The following is a 21,227-nucleotide window of genomic DNA, read 5'->3' on the forward strand; positions in this document are numbered from 1 at the left end:
GCATGGGAAGGCCCTCAGATTCGCACCGCTGGAGGACACCTCATCACGCCGACTGGGAGCTGCACGGCAAGAATAACCATTCATGACCGGACTTACCCTGCCACCTTCGTTATCCTCCAACAGTGTTCACGAGACGTCATTCTCGGTATGGACTTCCTGGACCAACACGGCGCAATCATCAACCTCAAGTCGAAGTCAGTAACGCTGTCGGAAGATAAAGCAATGCCGCCGGAGAGCCCTCGTAGTCACCACGCCTTGAGTGTGCTTGAAGATCAAGTGAGCATCCCGCCTCGCTGCAGCATTGTTATTTCGGTCAGCACCGAAACACCCGCTGACGTAGAAGGCGTCATCGAATGCGACCAACGTCTACTGCTAGACCGCGAAATTTGCGTCGCAAGAGGGATCGCTCGACTGCATGGAGGGAAAACTGAAGTGTTGCTGACAAACTTCAGCCAGGAGTTCAAGCACATCAACAAGGGCACGACGATCGCGTACATCGAGGAAATTCTGGAAACAAGTAATGCGTTTGTCCTATCGGATTCCGCCGCATCTACCCCGACGACCATGGTTCCCGAACCAGACTACGACATTAATCCAAATCTCCCTATGATTAAGCAACAGCAGCTGAGAAGTCTGCTCCGACGATACAAAGGCTGCTTTTCGACGTCATCGAGGATTCGACAAACACCAGTCGCCAAGCATCGCATAATCACCGAGGAATGCGCTCGACCACTCCGTCAGAGCCCTTACCGAGTTTCGCCGCGAGAACGTGAAGCTATAAGAGAACAAGTCGACAAAATGCTGCGCGACGATATCATCCAGCCATCGAAAAGCCCGTGGGCATCCCCTGTTGTTCTGGTAAAGAAAAAGGATGGAACCCTACGTTTCTGCGTCGATTATCGGCGTCTGAACAAGATCACGAAGAAGGACGTATACCCCCTCCCACGGATAGACGACGCATTGGATCGGCTCTGCAACGCTAAATACTTCTCGTCCATGGATCTCAAGTCTGGCTATTGGCAAATAGAAGTCGACGAAAGAGATCGCGAAAAGACCGCCTTCATCACCCCAGACGGCCTCTACGAGTTCAAGGTTATGCCATTCGGACTGTGCTCGGCGCCTGCAACGTTCCAGCGCGTGATGGACACGGTTTTAGCAGGATTGAAGTGGCAGACCTGTCTCGTATACTTGGATGACGTCGTCGTCTTCGCCGAAAATTTCGACGTTCACCTTAGGCGGCTGGCAACAGTACTAGAGGCCATCAGGACATCAGGACTTACTCTGAAGCCGGAAAAGTGCCGCTTCGCTTACGAGGAGCTTCTATTTTTAGGCCACGTCATCAGCAAATCTGGAGTCCGTCCCGACCCGCAGAAGACAGCTGCCATAGCAAAGTTCCCACAGCCCATCGACAAGAAGGCAGTGCGTAGATTTCTTGGCATGTGCGCCTACTACAGGCGATTTGTCAAGAACTTTTCATGCATCGTTGAGCCGCTGACGCAGCTAACTAAATGTGACGTCGAGTTCAAGTGGGAAACGCCGCAGGCCGAGGCATTTCAAGAACTCAAACGACGCATGCAGTCGCCGCCCGTACTTGCGCACTTCGACGAGAACGCCGATACCGAAATTCACACTGACGCCAGTAGCCTAGGCCTCGGTGCCGTCCTAGTCCAGAGAAAAGATGGACATGAACACGTGATAGCTTACGCTAGCCGGTCGTTGTCAAAAGCGGAAGGCAATTATTCCACAACGGAAAAGGAATGCCTCGCCATCGTTTGGGCTACAGCGAAATTTCGCCCTTACCTATATGGCAGGCCATTCAAAGTCGTCAGCGACCATCACGCCTTGTGCTGGCTAGCGAATTTAAAGGATCCCTCAGGACGGCTAGCACGGCGGAGCCTCAGACTACAAGAATACGACATCACTGTAACATACAAGTCCGGACGAAAACACTCAGACGCCGATTGCCTATCACGCGCCCCCATTGACCCGCCGCCGCAAGATGACGAGGATGACGACGCCTTCCTTGGTATAATAAGCGCGGAAGACTTCGCCGAACAACAACGAGCGGACCCGGAACTTAAAGGCCTCGTCGATTATTTGGAAGGGCACACCGACGTTGTCCCCAGGGCATTTAAGCGCGGATTATCTTCCTTCGCGCTTCAAGACAGTCTACTCGTGAAGAAGAACTTCTCACCAGTCCGCGCCAATTACCTTCTTGTTGTCCCGTCAGGACTTCGTCCAGAAGTATTGCACGCCCTACATGACGATCCGACCGCTGGACACCTCGGTTTTTCCCGGACACTATCGAGGATTCAAGAAAAGTATTATTGGCCGCGCCTGACCGCCGACGTCGCCCGTTATGTCAGAACATGCCGAGACTGTCAGCGACGCAAGACACCGCCGACAAGGCCAGCCGGATTACTACAGCCAATCGAGCCTCCTTGCCGACCATTCCAGCAGATCGGGATGGACTTGCTGGGACCCTTTCCAACGTCAACAACCGGAAATAAGTGGATTGTCGTGGCGACAGACTACCTCACCCGCTTCGCTGAAACTAAAGCACTGCCGAAAGGTAGCGCAGCCGAAGTGGCGAAATTCTTTGTCGAAAACATCCTGCTTCGACATGGCGCCCCAGAAGTCCTCATCACCGACAGAGGAACGGCCTTTACAGCGGAGCTTACCCAGGCCATTCTGAAATACAGTCATACAAGGCACAGGAGGACCACGGCCTACCACCCGCAAACGAATGGCCTTACGGAGCGGCTGAATAAGACCCTCGCCGACATGCTAGCGATGTACGTCGACGTCGAACACAAGACCTGGGATGCCGTCCTGCCGTACGTAACATTCGCTTACAATACGGCGGTGCAAGAAACAACACAGATCACGCCGTTTAAGCTGGTTTACGGCAGGAACCCGACGACGACGCTCGACGCCATGCTGCCCCACATCACTGACGAAGAGAATGTTGACGTCGCTAGCTATCTCCAGCGCGCCGAAGAAGCCCGACAGCTCGCCCGCCTACGGATCAAGACCCAGCAGCGTACCGACAGCCGACACTACAACCTCCGAAGACGCTTCGTCGAGTACCAGCCCGGCGACCGTGTTTGGGTATGGACCCCGATACGCCGGCGAGGACTCAGTGAGAAGCTGCTGCGACGCTATTTCGGACCCTACAAGGTCATCCGACGTATTGGCGCACTAGACTATGAGGTCATGCCAGACGGCATTTCGCACTCACAGCGGCGCCGCGCATGATCTGAAGTGGTCCACGTGGTGCGCCTTAAACCATTTTACGGACGCTGATGAACTTCCTTAGTTTGTTGTTTTCTTTGCTACGAGTGCTTTTCTTTGTTACTTTCGTTTGTTTGCAGCATCGGGTCGATGCTTTTTAAGAGGGGGGTAATGACACGTGTACTTATCTTTATCGCGCAACCACGTTTCGCCGCTTAACAACTGTAATCGCAGAGCGAGGGACGCGCCTGCATGTATCCGACGTTTCTGGAAAGTTATCGACGCTTCTATCCGCGTGTCTGTTGTCGCCGAACCTTGTGTTATCAGATTTCATCGCGTGACACGAATGGTGTAGAGCTTTGTGGAAGACACGCGGGTCCCATCAGTTAATCTGGAACATTCGACGACTGATCTATAAAAGCCGACGCGCTTGACCCGCTGATCAGATTTTCGACGATCGCCGAGCGTGTTCGCCGCTTTCGTTGTGCTATAAGTGTAGCCTGTTTTGTGGGCACAGGTTCGCCCAATAAAAGCTAGTTTTGTATTCCACCGTACTGCTTCTTTCTTCACCGTCACTACCACGTGACAATATGAAATACGAGCTGTTCGTATGGCCCGCGACGCGGAGCTGATAGCACAGATTGTGGGGCTGCCTTTGAGACACTGGAGATTGACCATTGTCGAGGTGGTTCCCGATTGATGAAACAAAGTGCAGCCCGAAGAGCAGCTGGTTCTGCAGATGTCGACGTCATCGTGTGGTCAGTCCTACAGCTTATGGTAATAGCTCTTGCTGGGACAACCACAGCACCGGACGAACACTGGATGTTTGTGGAACCATCAATATAAATACGTAGACTGTCGGCATACCTCTCGTGCTGAAAAAGCACATACAGTTGTTTCAGCACAGGTGACGACAGCTCAGACTTTTCCCCGATTCCGGGTACACTGAGATGTATTGTGGGGCTGACAAGACACCAGGGAGGTATCGGTGGTTTAGATGCAGCGGTGAAGCCCGAGGGAAGTTTGTCGTTGTACTTGACGACAGTTTTAGAGAATTATGCTTGGTGCCTGTCTGAAGGTGCTGTTGCAAGGTGGTGATAGGGGGCACGTGCAAAATGTCTGATGTACGTTCTCAGGGCTTCCACCGTAATGTGAGTTTGCATTGGATGGTCCCGAGCAATCGCAATAGTTGCCTCTGTTGACGTGCATCTGGGCAAACCAAGGCAAACTCTGAGCGCTTGAGCTTGTGCTGCCTGCAGAACACGAATATTTCTCTTGCAGCTGTTGTTCAATGTAGGTAGACTATATCTTAAAAAAACGAGAAAGATAGCTCTGTAGAGTTTCAGCATTGTGTCTACTGACATCCCCCACGTCTTTCCTGTCAAGTATTTCAACAACAGGGAAGTTGCTGTCAGGCGCGGTTTCGTGTAGGCCACGTGCGGGCTCCAACAGAGGTCACGGTCAATAATTACGCCAAGGAATCTGCGGGTTCTGACATAGGAAATGATCCGCCCATTGATTGAGATGACGTAAGGCGTCATTGGTTTGCGAGTAAATGTCACTAGTGGTCATTTTTTCTGGTGATATGCTGAGACCTTGTATGCCCGTATGCCCCTTTCACATCTAAGAATAAAGCTGCAGATAAACGCTTACGGGACCTTTCGTGCTGGACATATGAGACGAGATCAACTACATTGTCGATGGAAGAGCGGTCACGTCGGAAACCAGCCATGGTATTCGGATAAATCTTGTAGTGTTCAAGGTACCATCCCAGGCGGCCAAGTATCATCCATTCCGTTATCTTTCCTACATATATCTGGCCAGTGCTATTGGGCGACAAGAGGTGAGCTCTAGTGGGGATGTACCCTGCCTCAAGAGTGGCACCAGGCGGCTTACTTTGCATTCGTCAGGAGCATTTCCCTCCGGCCATGAGAAGCTGTAAAGTACCGCAGTGATTAAGGGCCCCTTTGTGTGTGTCTGCGTGACAGGAGGGAGGGCCGCCTTCCGCGAACTGTGCGACTCTAGGGGAGGGGAGACTCCTTTTCGCGAACCAAACAAGATCCACGGGTTGCCGCTAGCGGAGGCAAGCACGTGCAACGTCGCCTAGGAGAGTGGGAGCAGCCGCCCATCACCGACCAGGCTCAGCACATGTCACGTGACGTTGACGTGAGCAAGATCCCGCCTACGATTTTAGCGGACCTATTTAAGCGGCCCCGCAATGTACTTTTATTACTATTTTCTTCTTTTATATCCTTCACCAACCCTGGAACAAACAGGGCAAGTTTCGCCCTAGAAATCGTCTGGCCCCTGCCTGGTCGCCATGCTCTACCAGACGCCTGCCGCCTGCCGACAACGCCACGCTACCCAGTGGTAACGCCGGTCGAGGTTCGGGTAACCGGCATCGCAACAGCGTCTAGAACCGCGGCGTCCTGCACTCTACGCGGTTGTACGGGACTGGCGGCCTCGCATCGTTACGCAACTTCCCTAATAACAATACGAGTCGGTTTTGGCACTTGGTAGAGCAGTAGACTAGGGTTCCAAAAGAACTGTGATTGTTCCGCAAATATAAATTTCTCTATAATTCTTCCAGCGCTAATTCAAGAAACACTACTAGAAATCTTTACACTTTCGCTTGTTTACTTGTTCTGGGCAGTGTTCTTCCTGCGCGTTTTTCCTGCGCGAGTCCATTTGATGTGGTTCCTTGTTTGTCAAGTAAAGGAGATGTCTATCTCATAGGCACATACCTGTGAGATACACCTTATTTCATTTCTGTTTTGCGGGTACGCTTCTTTATGACGAATGACGGGCATTATTCACATTTGCCCTAGTAAAGTTACCCCCCACCTCTCATTTGCGTAGAAAAGCTACCTTTGATTGCCCCCCCTCCCCCGAAAACAAATATCCTGGGTACGTGCCTGCCCCACACAATCACATGCAGCATAATATAAAAATGTACCATAAGTATACAAAAACACATCTCTTGGATCATGATTGATATATGTTGTCACAAATGTCGCAAATGTCAATGTATATGTCTGTGTAACTGCAAGCAAGAGTGATAAATATTCCAGCCTCTTCTAAAATATCTCGAAATGTGAAATAATTTCGCACAATTTTCGCATGCTTAAGACGCACTGTCCGTATGTGGGATCTTCTTTGTTGGCCACGAATCCAAGACTTTCTCCAACGACAGTGGTCTTACACCAAGAATCTGTTGCCGAATATATAAATATTTTCATTTGTAAATTATCTTTTTCTATTGGCTGGCCGCCTTCAGTAAAAATGTCCTGTTTCAGGATCGGTATAAATTTTCTCTTACGAACACGTTTAACGTAAGAGCGTCTTGTAAATATTGGCCCTGCAGTTTTCTCGACAGATTTTGGCTGCAATCTCAGCATTCGCTGCAGTGGAACAGAAGGTGTTCTACATCATCATCATATTCCTCGATTCTTCACCGCAGCAAGCTATATAGGCTATTAGCGTTTCCCATTCTGTATAAGAAGCACACTGTGTATAAGCATCGCCAAGTCGTAATATATGTGTTACTCTTCCTGCATAGCTTTCCTAGTAAGCGTTCTTTTCCATTGGACAGTCACCTTCGCTAATAATACGTCCTACGTCCCGATTGGTTGGCGTCTGCATGCTCTTACGAACATTTGTCGCATAAGAACTTTTGTTCTCTTTATTTGCACACAGCGCTCCATGAACAACAAGCCGAACTTTGTTACAAACGCAGCCATTCGACTACTACTTGCTTTTCATTTTTTTTTTTAAAGCACTTTTTTGTGGGCTCGTAGAGCCAGTTCATCAAGGTGAACCAGACGGGAAACTACCGCGTATACCACCTGGAGCCCCCTTACATACTTTTCAGCGTGATATCCAACTTCAGGGCCCGAACGTAACAGGCAAAATGAAAGAAATTCACCGTGATAAAGAGCCGCCGTACATATAACTGTCGCATAATGCGCGCTACATCGCAGTAAAGCACCGATCCAAGTCATTAGCGAAATTACGCCATCTCAAATCTCTAACTTCCTCGGAGACGTAGCGGGTTCCCGGCCATTAGACTGAGCGAGCCATGCAAGCCGTTTATGCCCCGCGAGGCTCCGTGGAAATACCCCTCGAGTGCGCATATTTGTTCGGGGTGGGGGAATATGAAACCGCCGTTAGCGACGCTCCTCCCGAGCTTTCCACTTCGAGTTTTCCGATGGTCTTGAAGTGCGCGCGCCAAAGTAATCCCGACCGCTCAGGTCGGCACTGCCGCCACGTGCACTTCCCCGCGCAAAATGCATGCGTGCATGCATCTTCCGCGGCAGTTTCTTCGCTACGCACCTTTTCCGGTCCCGAGTATATTAGGCTCTCCAGATTCCCGCGCTTTTTAGTAATTTCGCCCCCGTAAATGTGGACGGCCGTGAATTACGCCCCCGGCGACTTTCTGAAGAGGGATGCAAATTTTAATGGAAAGTGACGCTTAATACGTTATCGTTAGCAGCCTTGTTTGACAGTGAAAGCTGCCAGGTATTCTCGCAAGGAACCCGAATTTCTGTACGGCCTTTCTATATTGGACGGCGCAGGGCGCACCTAAATTGGGCTTAATTCTATTGCCACCGCACCTCTGTTATATTACTATACGTCTTTGGCGGTTTCGCCGTGTTGTGCTAAATCACGTATGATGAGGCTTTGTGCTAAGTGTTCATTTGGAATGCAATAACGGCCTTAGCCGCGGCCGTTAATGAATTTGTCAGACTGCGGTATAAATTCTCGTCTCCGATTTGTTCTTTTTTAAGTCGCGCTTTCCTAAACTGTTGGACGGCAATTACTTTTTTTTTTCACCACTCGGCAGCTAAATGAAGTGCTTTTACGCAAAGCTGTGTCGGAAGCCTATATGATATCACGTATATCTTGGTATTCCTTGTTCCAGGAAGTAAGCTAGACTTATACATCTGCGAAACTTGTAGAGGTGAAATATTTGCGCACTTCGAAGTTGACAGGCGATTCGAGAACCGTCTAACAAAGATAACTAGCGAGTAACTTTGCTTTTCGTGGGAAATGGAGTTTCCTCTAGGCCGATTAGCGCTGAGAAATTCCCGGCGTACTTACACGACAAGAACTATACCGCCGAACATAGTGCGATTGCTCGATACCGCGAGTTTGGTGTACGAGCGATCTTAAAGGCAACGTAGTTTGTACGTGCGATAGGCTTTTCGGCTATAGTATATGTATTACTTTGTTTCTTTCGTGAGACTGTAGCCTGTATTTTGCGTGATCTCATAGAATCTCACACGTGTGTGATCTCATACAATGTCCTAATTGCTGCCACAGCACATATAATGACTAAAGAAGTATTTTCGAATCGATAAATACATGAAAAATAGCGAAGCAAATAAGTAAACAAATGGATAAATGAATAGCAACCGCTATCAAGTTTTACTGTCATCACGGAACCTGCGGGCATCGATCCTCAAGAGGCTCAGCACGAATCGTCTCGTTGCTTACCCTAAGCTGGGGAAGGGGTACTGAAGGACGGGATAAACAGGCAAGGGGACGATAGGGATAAAGCTCTCGACGTAAACACCTCCGGGAAAGCGGCGGCGGTAAGCCCCCTACGGCGCGGAAATGCTTCCGGCTTCGTTGCCCTCGTTTGATTACCGCAAATGCGTCGTACGCGCAACGACGCGCGCTTCACCTTATACAACAGGGGGATGCGTCCGGGCACCCCCCATTCCAAAACGCTGGCATACTCCGTGCAAGAAGTGTGGCGGGGGGGGGGGGGGGGGGCAGGCGTGTAAGCGTGCGTGCGCCGGGAATGTCAATGGGCGTATATGGGACCGCGCGCACGCCACGAGATCCACGTCGGTTCGTTTGTGTTTGCGTTCCGTTTCGTATGCATAATGACATTGCCCCCTTGGCGCCGTGTCCTTCCTGGTGGCGTCGACCGGCGGCGAGCTTTTTTTTTTTTGTTTCCTTGCCACCGCCTTCCCTGCATGCCACAACTTCAGCGCGGGAAGAGGCCGAGAAAACAAGCGAAGCGCGATACCGGTGGGATGCGGCTGGAGTTCTCCGGCGCCAAACTGCGAGGAAAGGGGTGGGTGCTGGCCCACACGGTGTCTTTTTCGCGTCCCCCCCTCCTCCTCCTTCTCCTCCTACTCCTCTCTAGCGGGACTCGCTCTCTCCTCGGTTGTTGTCGATCTTGACGGCAGGCGTATATACATGGCGGAGACGCTATAGCTGCTCAACCCCCCTCCCCCTCCTCGAATGAGCATATTGCCGTTGCCCGAAACGCTCCGTGCTCTACGAAAGCCGCGGCTCCCGGCGTCGCCGGCCGGCCGGCCCGTCGAGGTAAGAGGGCCATTCATGCATACATGCAAATGTATTCCCGACTTTATCGAGACCGTTCCTCGCGAGCCGTAACCGTAATGTATAGCGGGCGGCGCGGGGAATGAATGGGAAAAGAGGCAAGCGAAGCGCGGGGACGATGGTGGATGGGATAGAGGAGGAGGCGATGCCTTGAAGGGGGGTGTAGGCTAGCCCGAATTGCTCAACGACGACACGAGCTTCACGCGTTCTTCTCTCTTTCTTTTTTTTTTTTTCGCTCGTGCACGAGCGTGCCCATCGCGCCCTCTCGACCCGGCCCGAGGCTTCACGGGCTGGTACGACCGCCTTGAGACGCGACTGGCGGCGTTGCTGCGTCGACGCGTCTGCATGGGCGATGTGCGGCGGCGGCGATCCGACGTGGCCGCGCAATAAAATATATAAATAATTATGATAACAATAATAAAAGAAAGAACTCTCCGCGGAAGTGCGGACGGAACGTGCCGAGATGTATATGTGCGCGCATGTATGCATCAATGGGAGAGAGATGGGGAAACGCTCCTCGCCTTGCCGGCGGCTTCTCGTGTAGGGCTGGGGCTCCTTTTTCTTTTCGCCTGTCTTTCTTTCTTTCTTTCTTTCTTTCTTTTTTCTTTCTTTCTTTCTTTCTTTCTTTCTTTCTTTCTTTCTTTCTTTCTTCACAGAATCGGAGCTGTGTCTGCGCACTCATATACGTATATATTTTTGAGTCCGCCTGCAGGAACAGCCTGGGATTAAAATTCAAATTACGAGTTCGACGACCTCATTCATGATTTTTATTTCCGCCGTATACCGTCACTTCTACTTTTCATTTGTTTCCTTTCTCTAAACCGGTACCGTGGTCGCGGCTTATCGCCAGCGCAATGTCCGAAAGTTTTACAACCGATACGGAATAAGGGCGCTTTAAAAGGAAAGAGAGAAAGAGTGAGTTAGTGCTTTGCTGTGCGAGACAGAGTAACACTGATCGCCGCCAAATGCAGTATAACCTGTCCTTACACCCTCATTTGCATTTGTGAGCTGGCTATGTTTGCTGTCTCACGTGCACAACAATGACCTCATCAACAGAAGGTCTAACCTATTCCTTGCAAATATGTTACTACGCTTTAGCGTTGCGCTTAGCCCCTTAACTGCGATGAGAAATTCCGAACATTTTATGAAAAGAGCAGGTTTTTTTAAATCTACATTGCTTATTGCCATTCTTTCTTTTTAGGAAATGCGCCAGGAAATTAATGTACCGTTTGAGCGCCCCTATTGAAGAACAAGAAAAAAAAAAGAAGTTGCTCGCTGTGCTCGCGTAGTGGTTTGGCGTTGCGCTGCTAACTGAAGGTTGGGGGTTCAAATGCCTGCCGTAGCGGCCGAATTCCTATGGGGACGAAACGCAAAAACGCCCGTTTACCATGCATTGGGTTCACGCTAAAGATCTGCTGGAGGTCGAAATTCATCCCGAGTCCCCCACTACGGCGTGCCTCATAATGATATGTGGTGTTGGCACGTAAAACCCCAGAATATATATAAATATATATATGTATGAAGCAAAAGAAAGTGCGATGGACACTGTGTATTAATAATTATTTATTTAGGCGTCGAAATTACAAGGTAGAGCCATCTTTTCTCACGACGAGTTTATCTTCCTCGGCAATTAAGGGGTTAGAAAAAACGTGAAATATTGGCCGGCACTCACAAAACGCTGTTACGCTAGACCTTTATGCGAGAGCCAAGCGATAGGCATGACTGACGTGTTATTAGTAAAGCCAGCCGTCCAATGGCAGAACATCGTTCACGAAGAAAACTCTTTGTCAGTTCCACCCCTTAATTGTCGTTTGTGCGACTGAATGCTTACGAACGTTGTGGTCATCGCAGTGTCTCAACCGACTTCTTCGAACTTTCCGCAGAATCGGTGCAATGACTCCAAGGGCCTTTTTTTTGGTCATGTATAGAACAATAGAAAAGTGACTGAATGTCTACAAACTGGCTGGTATTCTACTGGGTACTAATTTACAAAGCTTTTTGTCGTTCGGAAGTGCTAGTTGTCATTGGTCGACCACATTCGCTAATAATTTATCCGGCACCATGAGTGGGGGCAATTTTCTCTTGCGAACAATTATATACAGCGTTACAACTTTATGTGTATACGGGCCCTGAAGTACAAATGTTAAGGCAAGATCTTGAATTGACGCGGGCACTAACACATCTTGTTTTTTGTTGTTGTTTTTTTGGAGTGCCTTAAAGCACAACTTCTACATAAACGATGTAGCAGAGATCAAACATTCATTAACCTGTTCTTTTGACTTTAGTGGCTAGAAAATTGTGTATTGCATAGCACCATCCTCTGAATCCACTCAGAGTATTGCTAACCTTCGATGAAACACTTTTCATTATCCAGGTATCACCGTAACGTTTGACGTAATCTATGCCATTTTTTTTACTAATAAAGAAGCTTAACAGAAGCTGTTACACATACGGGATGTTCAATGTTTAAACATCTGCTGCGGCAGGTAGCATAATACTTGTCCTTGAGTTGCACTGTTCGAAGAGGTGGACATACTAGCACGAGTAATCAAAACACATATTCAACTAACCTGTGAAAATTCTCTAACTAACTTCGTAATTAGTTCATGGCACATATTGCCATTTACGAATAGTAGTCGGTGAGCTTGCAAGACGCATACACTTCAATTGTATTTGCAGTATGACACCAGTTTCGCAATAATATTTCCCAACGCGAGAGACGAAATACATGGGCATTCCACTTACTTTTGCGCGTCAATGCATAAAAAAGAATGTTTTATTAAAAAATTAAGTGGGACAGCAGTGAGTTTTCACGTCGAGTGTGATGGCGCATATCTCCAAACTTGTGTCATTCTGAATATTCAATCCAAGTGAGTACGCCTTGCAAGCTCACCAGCTACAATTCATAAATCACTTTATGTACGTAACGCAATTCATTAAGAAGTTAATTAGTGACTCTGTCTTAATTAGGTCAATATGTGTTTCAATTTTTTCGCGCAAATAATGTCCCTCTCTTCGAATAGCCCAGCTCAACGACTACAATATTGTTATTTCCTAGAGGTGATTTTTACAAATTCCGTAAACCTTATGAATCATAACGTTCCGTATTACTTACTTATTACTTACTCTAAACCCGCATAAACCTGTTCTCTTCAAAACAGATATAATTTGTGCCCTCTGAATAAGCGAGCGAATGTGTAACGGATTGTGTTCTCTGTCTGCTTTTGTTATTATTATCCTTATCATAAAAGCAATTAAGTAGCCGTGGTATATGCTATGGAGGGAGATCGTATTTGCTATCTCTATAGAAAACCTAAATATTTTTTTTAATTACACGGAAGAAGTGCTCTGCAAAACATAAGTTAGATAAGTTGTAAAACATGAGTGCGTCATCTGGGGTTAGCTTAACGCTATATACACATATATCGGGGCTTGAAAGCGTTCAAAACATATGTATATGGCAAGATTTCCCCTGAAACATTAAGCATATTTATATATTGGGACGAATGCAAACATATCTTTAGAATAAAACTAGTTCAAAAGCATGGCTTGAAAATTCTTCATGACATCGTTTACCCAAGAAACAAGTATACACGTTAACCATCATAACCATATTATGGTTTACTAATTAGCCTATCGAGGTGATAATATATGATAAATCATAATTACGTGAAACGTGTTCTGGCTCAGAACTAGTCGGAATGTCTGTGTGGTGAGACAAGTTTCAAAGTGGAAGATAATGTACTTGTTTAAGAATGAAATATTCTAGGATACAGTATTGCGCGTATCGCTTTTCCCAGTATGTGTAACGAATCGGTCGCTCCATATTGGTCTCTCAACAATGTGCGTATATTGTTGTTTCTTTTCTCGTTGCGCTTCTTGATACCACTTACGTGATGCGTCAGTATCTTAGAAATAGAACGGAAAGTTCAGTTAGAGGTCCTTCGCCTTTCGTGCCCGTTGCAGTTCAACAATGAACCAGCCTTCTAGCGTTATTATTATTTCTTATCTTCACGTGTTATCCATTTGCTCTTTGCAGTTCGTGTTGCGTGCTACTCTTTCACCATCCGTCATATTAAAAACACCGTATCTAATGAATGAATGAATGAATGAATGAATGAATGAATGAATGAATGAATGAATGAATGAATGAATGAATGAATGAATGAATGAATGAATGAACTTACGCCCAGATATGAACGCTGCAAAAGAAAGAGAACTTTGCGAAAACACACTATAATTCGGGCACTGACGGAGGGAAGAATACGCAACTTGTGTTCTGGAACACTGAGTGCGTAATCTAAGCAACGTAAATGAAAGCAGCCAAACCAAATCGCGCCAAGTAAGCAGATAGCTGTATGCAAATATATATATACGCACTGAAATTGATGCGACAGTTGGCGGCGAGTGCGCGCAGAATCTTGCTCACAAGGAGACCCTCTTATGCCATTAGTTTCGGCTCTCATTTAAAAACCACGATACTGTTTCCAAGCGACGCTTTTCTCAACCGCTCGATCCCACTTTTCTGTATAGACAATTTTCCTTGATTGCCGCCTGCAGGAGCTACCTTTTCCCCATCCTGGCTACAATGACACGGGGTTTCATTTGTTCTTTTGTTTTTCTTTCGTCCCGCGTGCCTCGCTTAGTTATTAACTGTTTTTTTTTTGTCAGCGCAATTCTCCGAACAGAAAGCGAGGCACGCGAGAGAAGTGCGCGTGCGATTCGAGTCGATTTGGTACGTGCTCCCCCACCTCGCCGCTGTCACTTACACGCTCGAGCAAGCGTGTAACGGATGCGCAATGCTTCGCTGGGCAGTAGCCGCCTCGCCACTCTCTCCCCTCTCTCAAACCCTGCGCCTCCTTTCTTTCTCTACACAACCTCTATCTCTCTCCCTCTCTCTCTCTCGCACAGTGAGAAGCAGCGGAGCCGCGGCAATTCGGCTAAGACTAAACGGCAAACCCGGTGATGCGTGCGTGCGACCGCCAGTCACGCGTTGGAAAGGCGCAGCTCGACTTGCACTTTATTTCACCGGCATTTCCTTTTTTTTTTGCCTGAGGTGTAGCTGGTTTCGTTGCTGCTCGAGGCTTCACGTGCCAAGGCGCGGGTTCGCGCGTTCGCCTACGTACTGCTTGCCTCCCCACTCTCCCAACCTCCTCTCATGCCCTTCTCCCTAGGTCCTCCCTTTTAATTTAGAAGCGGGGAGAGGGGGTTCGGAGGACGTACGTGCATATCGAAGCGCTTCTACTCGATTACATTGCTCGGCGGACTCGTCTGGATGGCCAAAAAAAAAAAAACGAGTTCTTCCGGCTTGAAGCACTGAGCAGAGCTGGAAGGAAATTAAGCAGCCTTTATCATGAACTACGTTGAGCCAAGCAAGCGTTCCAAAGCTTCGGAGCATCGCGGTTCTGTGGGTTATAGTTTTGCATGAGCGTTTCATCCGCGATGTTTGTGTACTTTGACCACCAGTAGAAAAGAAAAAAAAGATACGTAAATTCCTTGGATGCAAAGTTCGGTTCAACGGACGGACAGAGAGAAATGGCCATTTCATGCGCGAAGACGTTGGCTGTCCGCCAGGCAGATATATTGAAGCGAAGAATCCACAGTAAATTGCTCTTTCGGTCTTTTTAAAGGGGCGCTAAAGACAATACACTAGATTGAGTTGTGCATAGCGAGCTTCCCTTCTACAGTACCGAAGAACAAACACACTGGTACGCGTGAGAAGTGGCTTAATAAGCCAGGAAAGGAACTAAAACAAGGGATGGGTAAACGACGCCGCCTTGAAGATTCCGCGCCAGCTCGAGTCATATTTTCGGCGATGTCTGCCCGGAGTAAATTCTTTTTTCATAGGTAAACATGGGCTACACTGTATTCTAAATAAACCAATGAATGAACTTGGCAAGTATCAAGAGTTTTGCTATTATTATTTTTACTCAGCGCCCCACAATGGCCGAAATAGTAAATAGTACTTTCAACTCAGTGACGTCAACAGATGTCACTTGGGTTTCGGCGCGAAATTAAAAAAAAAAAAGTGAAACTACTACCGACATTTCTTCCTAGACTATTCTACTTTTCATTGTGAAATTGGCGCAAATATTGTTTTTTTTTTTAAAGATGTATGCCAACCTAAAATCTCTCGCTACTTGCCTTTATTGCCCATTTAAGGTAAGAGGGAATATAGTTTAAGGAAAGACTGTTTCTTTTTTTTTTATTGATATGATATAAGGAGATGTTGGCGCGCAATTTAAGGCGCCGGCTACTCCTTATCTCTTGGGTGGTTCCGTCATACATCATTCAGGGTTCACGGTTACATATCAAATAATCATTTCACACAAGCACCAGGACTTATAAAGCAACGTTTCCACAGGAAGACTATGGCAAATGTCTCCACACCTATGTAGTCGAAAGTCTCAAAAGTAGAAACGATACTGTCGCCTAATAACACATTTTCTAGTCAGCGGGTCAGCGGGTACATACAGTATACATGGCAAATGTCTCCACACTTATGTAGTCGAAAGTCTCAAAAGTACAAACGATACTGTTGCCTAATAGCACATTGTCTAGTCAGCGGGTGGTATATACATCGTGTAAACAATCATTCACAGTCACAACAAAGCAGTCAACATAACATAATTCCCAAACAGATGGATATATAGAGTCACATTGAAATGAACAAAACAATGAAAGCACTAATAGCGTCCAGCGATGCCGCTGTCTTCAAAGAAAGTCTTTAGTGCTTTTAAAGCGCTCTTCTGCAAGGCCGTTGTTGGCCAAGGGCCCAAAAGTTTCCTTAAACTGAAAGGTCTGCGGTCTAATTTACTTAGCGCTGATTTAAGTCGGCATCTTGGTGTGTCGTGATGTGGGCAATCTAGAAGGAGGTGATATATATCTTCATCTACAAATCCGCAATCACATTCGGGGGTTTCCGCTCGGCCAATTCTGTGTAAGAAATGCTTTGTGTAGGCAGTGCCTAGCCTTAATCGATGAATAAGCGTTTCCATAGTTCTATCTAATGACAATGAAAATTTGAATTCAATAAATGGATCAATATGATATAAGTCAGAGCTCTTAGAATTCTGGTCAAACCAAGTGTTTCTAGACATGTTGAAAGACGTTGTCCTTATAATGCAGCGTAATTCATTCTTTGATATTGGGAGCGGAGCCGTATCATCTTTCAGGTGCGCTTGTCGTGCTGCTTCATCAGCTGCTGTGTTGCCAGGAATGTTGCAATGCCCTGGTATCCACTGGAATGCTATTGCATGTTTTGCTTCGCTTGCCTTTGTGAGGTATTTAAGTGTTTCATATATTATACTGTCGCTGAATGTTTTCCCCTTTGTGCTGCAGAGTGATGTTAGTGCCGCCTGTGAATCGCTGAAAATTACCCATTTTTGCGCTTCTGCTACTGACAATATAAATTTTACCGCACATAGGATTGCGAACAGTTCAGCCGTTGTGGACGAAGTCGCACGAGATAACTTAAATGATTCTTGTTTGTTGAGGTGCGGTATAATGAATGATGAAGTTGAAGAGGTTGCTGTACTGGAGCCGTCTGTATAGACGTGTGTGTATCCTGAATACCGCATATATATCTGGTATAGTGCTAGTTGTTGAGCAGCTTGAATGAACATGTCTCTTTTGCTGAATATCCCTTCTACTGATAATTCAATTTTTGGAACTGCAAGCAGCCATGGAGGATATTCGATGTCTGAGTTCCAAAATTCATTTTCTGGCAATATGTGAAGATTTTCTTGAATTTCTATATGAACATAACTTCTATCTCGATTCATTATGTCTAAAGCCAATGGGTGGTTTTTATGCTGGGTTTGAAGGCGGAAATAATGCCGGCATGTTTCTGTAGTTCGCATAACTGGAAATGGTGATTGGCGAGCCTCAGCTATTACAAGAGAACTCGAAGTCGCTCGTGGAACTCCTAGACACAGGCGTAGTCCTCTAGCTAAAAGTCTTTGAAGTCTCTCTTCTGACGTGTGGGAAAGTCCGTGTAAGATGGGCGCGGAATATGCAATTTTTTGTCGTATTAATGCATTGTAAACAGTCAGCATGGACGATACTGATCCGCCCCATGATGTGCCTGCAAGTCTGCGAAGTACAGTCACTATGGCATTGACCTCGTTTTCGAGTTTTTTTAAGTGGGGTGCCCAGGATAGCTGCCTATCAAGTATTATGCCAAGAAATCGATGCTGTGTGACAATCGTTAGAGGGTGTCCTTCCAGATTAAGAGTGAAATTTTTTAACACCTTCCGAGTGAAGGGCAATACAGCAGTCTTTGCATGTGATAGTACCATTCCTCTTTCTCTCAAAAATTGGTTGATGATATTTATGCCGTCTTGCAATGCCATCTGGAGTAGTTGAGCTTTAGACCCAGATGTCCAAATACACACATCATCTGCATACAGTGAAAACTTTAACTGTGATGGCAGTCTTCGCGTTAAATCAGCCATGACGCAGTTAAAAAGGAAGGGGCTGAGTACGCTTCCCTGTGGCACTCCCTGTTTGACAATATGTTCAGAACTCTTTCCTTCACCCGTCTGAACAAATATTTTGCGACCTGATAAAAATTCAGAAATCCATCGCAAGGACCGGCCAGACAGACCAAGTTCCAACATGCTTAGCAGAACATGAACGTGACTAACGGTGTCAAATGCCCTCTTGATGTCTAGGAATACTGCTATCGTCATGTTTCCACGTGCACGCTCGTGCTCCACACAGGTTACTATATCTAATATTGCATCCATTGTGCATCTATGTTTTCTAAAACCTACTAAGTAGTTGGACAACACCTTCGTTTCATTACACCACCATTGAAGTCGCGCGTCAATCATTTTCTCCATTAGTTTGCATAAACAACTTGTCAAACTAACGGCGCGGAAGGATTCAAGGCACAAGGGCGTCTTACCAGGTTTTAAAATTGGTATGATTCGAGCGACTTTCCAAGAGTCAGGTACAGTTTCCTCTATCCATAAGTTATTATAGATGTCTAAGAGCGCATTTGTACCTGTCGGTCCGAGGTTTCTTAGCATATTGTACGTAATGCCGTCCGGCCCAGCAGCGGACTTTTGGCGACATGATGCAATTGCACATTGGAGCTCGTTTAATGTGAAAGTGTGATGTAACTGAGGATGTTGGGCCCAGTAGCAAGCAGTAATTTTTCGCTTAGCCAACTCTACTGAAATATCAAATTCTGCACATTGTGATGAAAAGGCAGATCTGGAAATTAGCTCACAAAATTCATCTGCAACTAATATTTCACACGTGTCCCTGGCTACAGCGAGAGCACGAAATGGGAAGCTTTGTGTTACAGGTCCGCTTAAAGAACGAATTACTAGAAAAATTCGTGGGAGAGACGTGTGAGGAGACAGCGTGCCGCAGAAATCGCGCCAGCGCCGTTTGCCTAAGCTTTCCATTCGTCTGCGCATTACATTGTGTATTTTCTGAGCGTTTCTGTATGCTTCTAAACTTCCGCTCCGTCGGTAAGCTCTTTCGGATCGACTGTTTAAGACTGTTTTTAAGACTGTTTCTTAATATGACATCGGAGAAATAGTTATTTTGAATGCTGCCTGTTGCATCTACACTATAGCCAATCATTAATATTCATTGTTGCCTGGCTACCTTCGTGCTGTTTTTTCCCACCGAAAATAGAACGAACCGCATGGAAGGGTTGCGTTATGCCAACGCGTTGCGTGCCCGTGGCAGGCATGCACTAGCTTAAACGAAAGCACAGTGACATTCGCGTATCGCACAAAGAACGATTACGAATCGATATTTAGACCTGCAAGAGCGCTACGGAGGGGACGAATGCTTCTGTCCCGTGTTTAGTGCGCTTTTGTAAGTTACCAAATCACGCAAAATGCACCACCCTGTCAAACCATTACTTTAGGACGATATTGTTCTTGTAAACTGTTTTTCTTTCATTTCATTTTTGTTTTGTTTTACTTTTTGATGTCGTTTGAAGGCAGGTCTCGTCAGATTCGGGACAGGGGATCGCAATAGGTTGCAGTGGCTGTAGCTGTAGTAGTAGCAATGCCAATGATAACAACGGCTACGAAAGGAATCGCAGGGCCAAACGGCCGATTCCTGTAGCAGACGACAACAGCGAGGCGTGCGCGGAATCAGTTTCAAGTGGCACAAAAGTGATTTCAAATTTGTAAATCCGCGATGTTGTCACACAAAAGGTTATATGCTACTCCCTCTTTCGTCGCAGTCATCACTCGTGTTGCTTTGGTTTTCTTTTCCTTCAATGAAACATGTCCTCAGAGTTGGAGTTTGTCGTGACTGTTCTTTAGGTAATGAACTAAACGAAAATGTAATCCCGGACAGGGAGGGAGGTGAGGGAAGCAGGGCAGGGTGAGGGGGAGCGCTGCTAGCACAAAGAGCGTACGGTGCTCAGTATCATAAATCAAATCCTGAATCAGTGGATTTTATTAGCTCTATGGTCTGGAGACTTTGACGCCGAGTCTAAGGATCACGCATAATCCTCAGGATTTCGGTAGCAGAGAACTCGTACTCTAGCACGCCGGCGTGATAATTCCGCCGGATGCCGCAAGGGTGAGTCACAAGTACTTAAGAGTCCTTCATACATGTATAATGAAGGGATTGCGCTCGCCCGCACGATGTAAATTTCAGTTCTACTTTTCTCTGTTACAAAGGAGTCTAATCTTCGAAGCATTTGCTCCCCATAGGAGACAGAAAGGATTTACTTCCATATGTCAAAGAGAATAAAGCAAAAAAAAATTCTCAAGCAACGTTAAGCGAAAAATGAGAATACGGTGTAGTAGAAAGAAATATTGCAATATGAATGATACACCGAGTTTGACACATCGATAAATACTAAAGGAGTGCCATACGCAAAACCATGACATCGTACAACGTAACAAAAATTACTCTCACGTTTCTGTCACCCAGCCCAGTATCGGATTCATGTCTGAAACGAACAAAGATGTCCGGGGAACACTGACATGTGCTCCTTCAACAAGAGAAAAGAAAGCACACGCATAGAAAAAAAATAAAAAGAAAGGCTGAGACAATCTGGATTACTTGCCCCCACCCGAGACTTCTCTCCCCGCTTACAATCAGATGTGGTCTGGTGATTCACGATGGCCTAGCCGGCAGATCGGGTGAGCAGGGTTTTAACTCCCGATATCCACGGACCTCCCGATGCCGAGCCCGTCCCCAGGGAACCCCGAGTGCGGCACCCCGTGATTCCTGCTGTCTCGCAGAGAGCATGGGATCCGACGCGCGGGGCCCCTGGGTCCCCGCGGCTGCCAAATCACACCGGCAGTGCCGTAATTTGGCCCGCGCAACATGCTTCCCCGCGCACGAGCGGATGCCACAGTTGCGAGACTGCTTGCAGACCCCCAGTTTGATATTTTGGATATGGGTATTCCTCACGACTGTTTCATCACCCAATTCTAATTTGCTAAGCCACTGTTCGGTAGTCTACCAGCAAGCTTGCTGAGTGGCTGAGAGAGGGAGAGGGGGTAGGGGAGGGGGTTCTCTATTGAAAGATGGAAAGCTGTGCCTCGCGGCGTGTCTAGCATTCAGCTCCAGGTTAACGCGGAATGAAAGAACGTGCCCAGTAGATACGGCAGGCTCGTAACACACTCACAAGGCCTACAACGCGC

The sequence above is a fragment of the Dermacentor albipictus genome, chromosome 4 (genome assembly GCF_038994185.2).
Source record: "Dermacentor albipictus isolate Rhodes 1998 colony chromosome 4, USDA_Dalb.pri_finalv2, whole genome shotgun sequence".
Taxonomy (NCBI): domain Eukaryota; kingdom Metazoa; phylum Arthropoda; class Arachnida; order Ixodida; family Ixodidae; genus Dermacentor; species Dermacentor albipictus.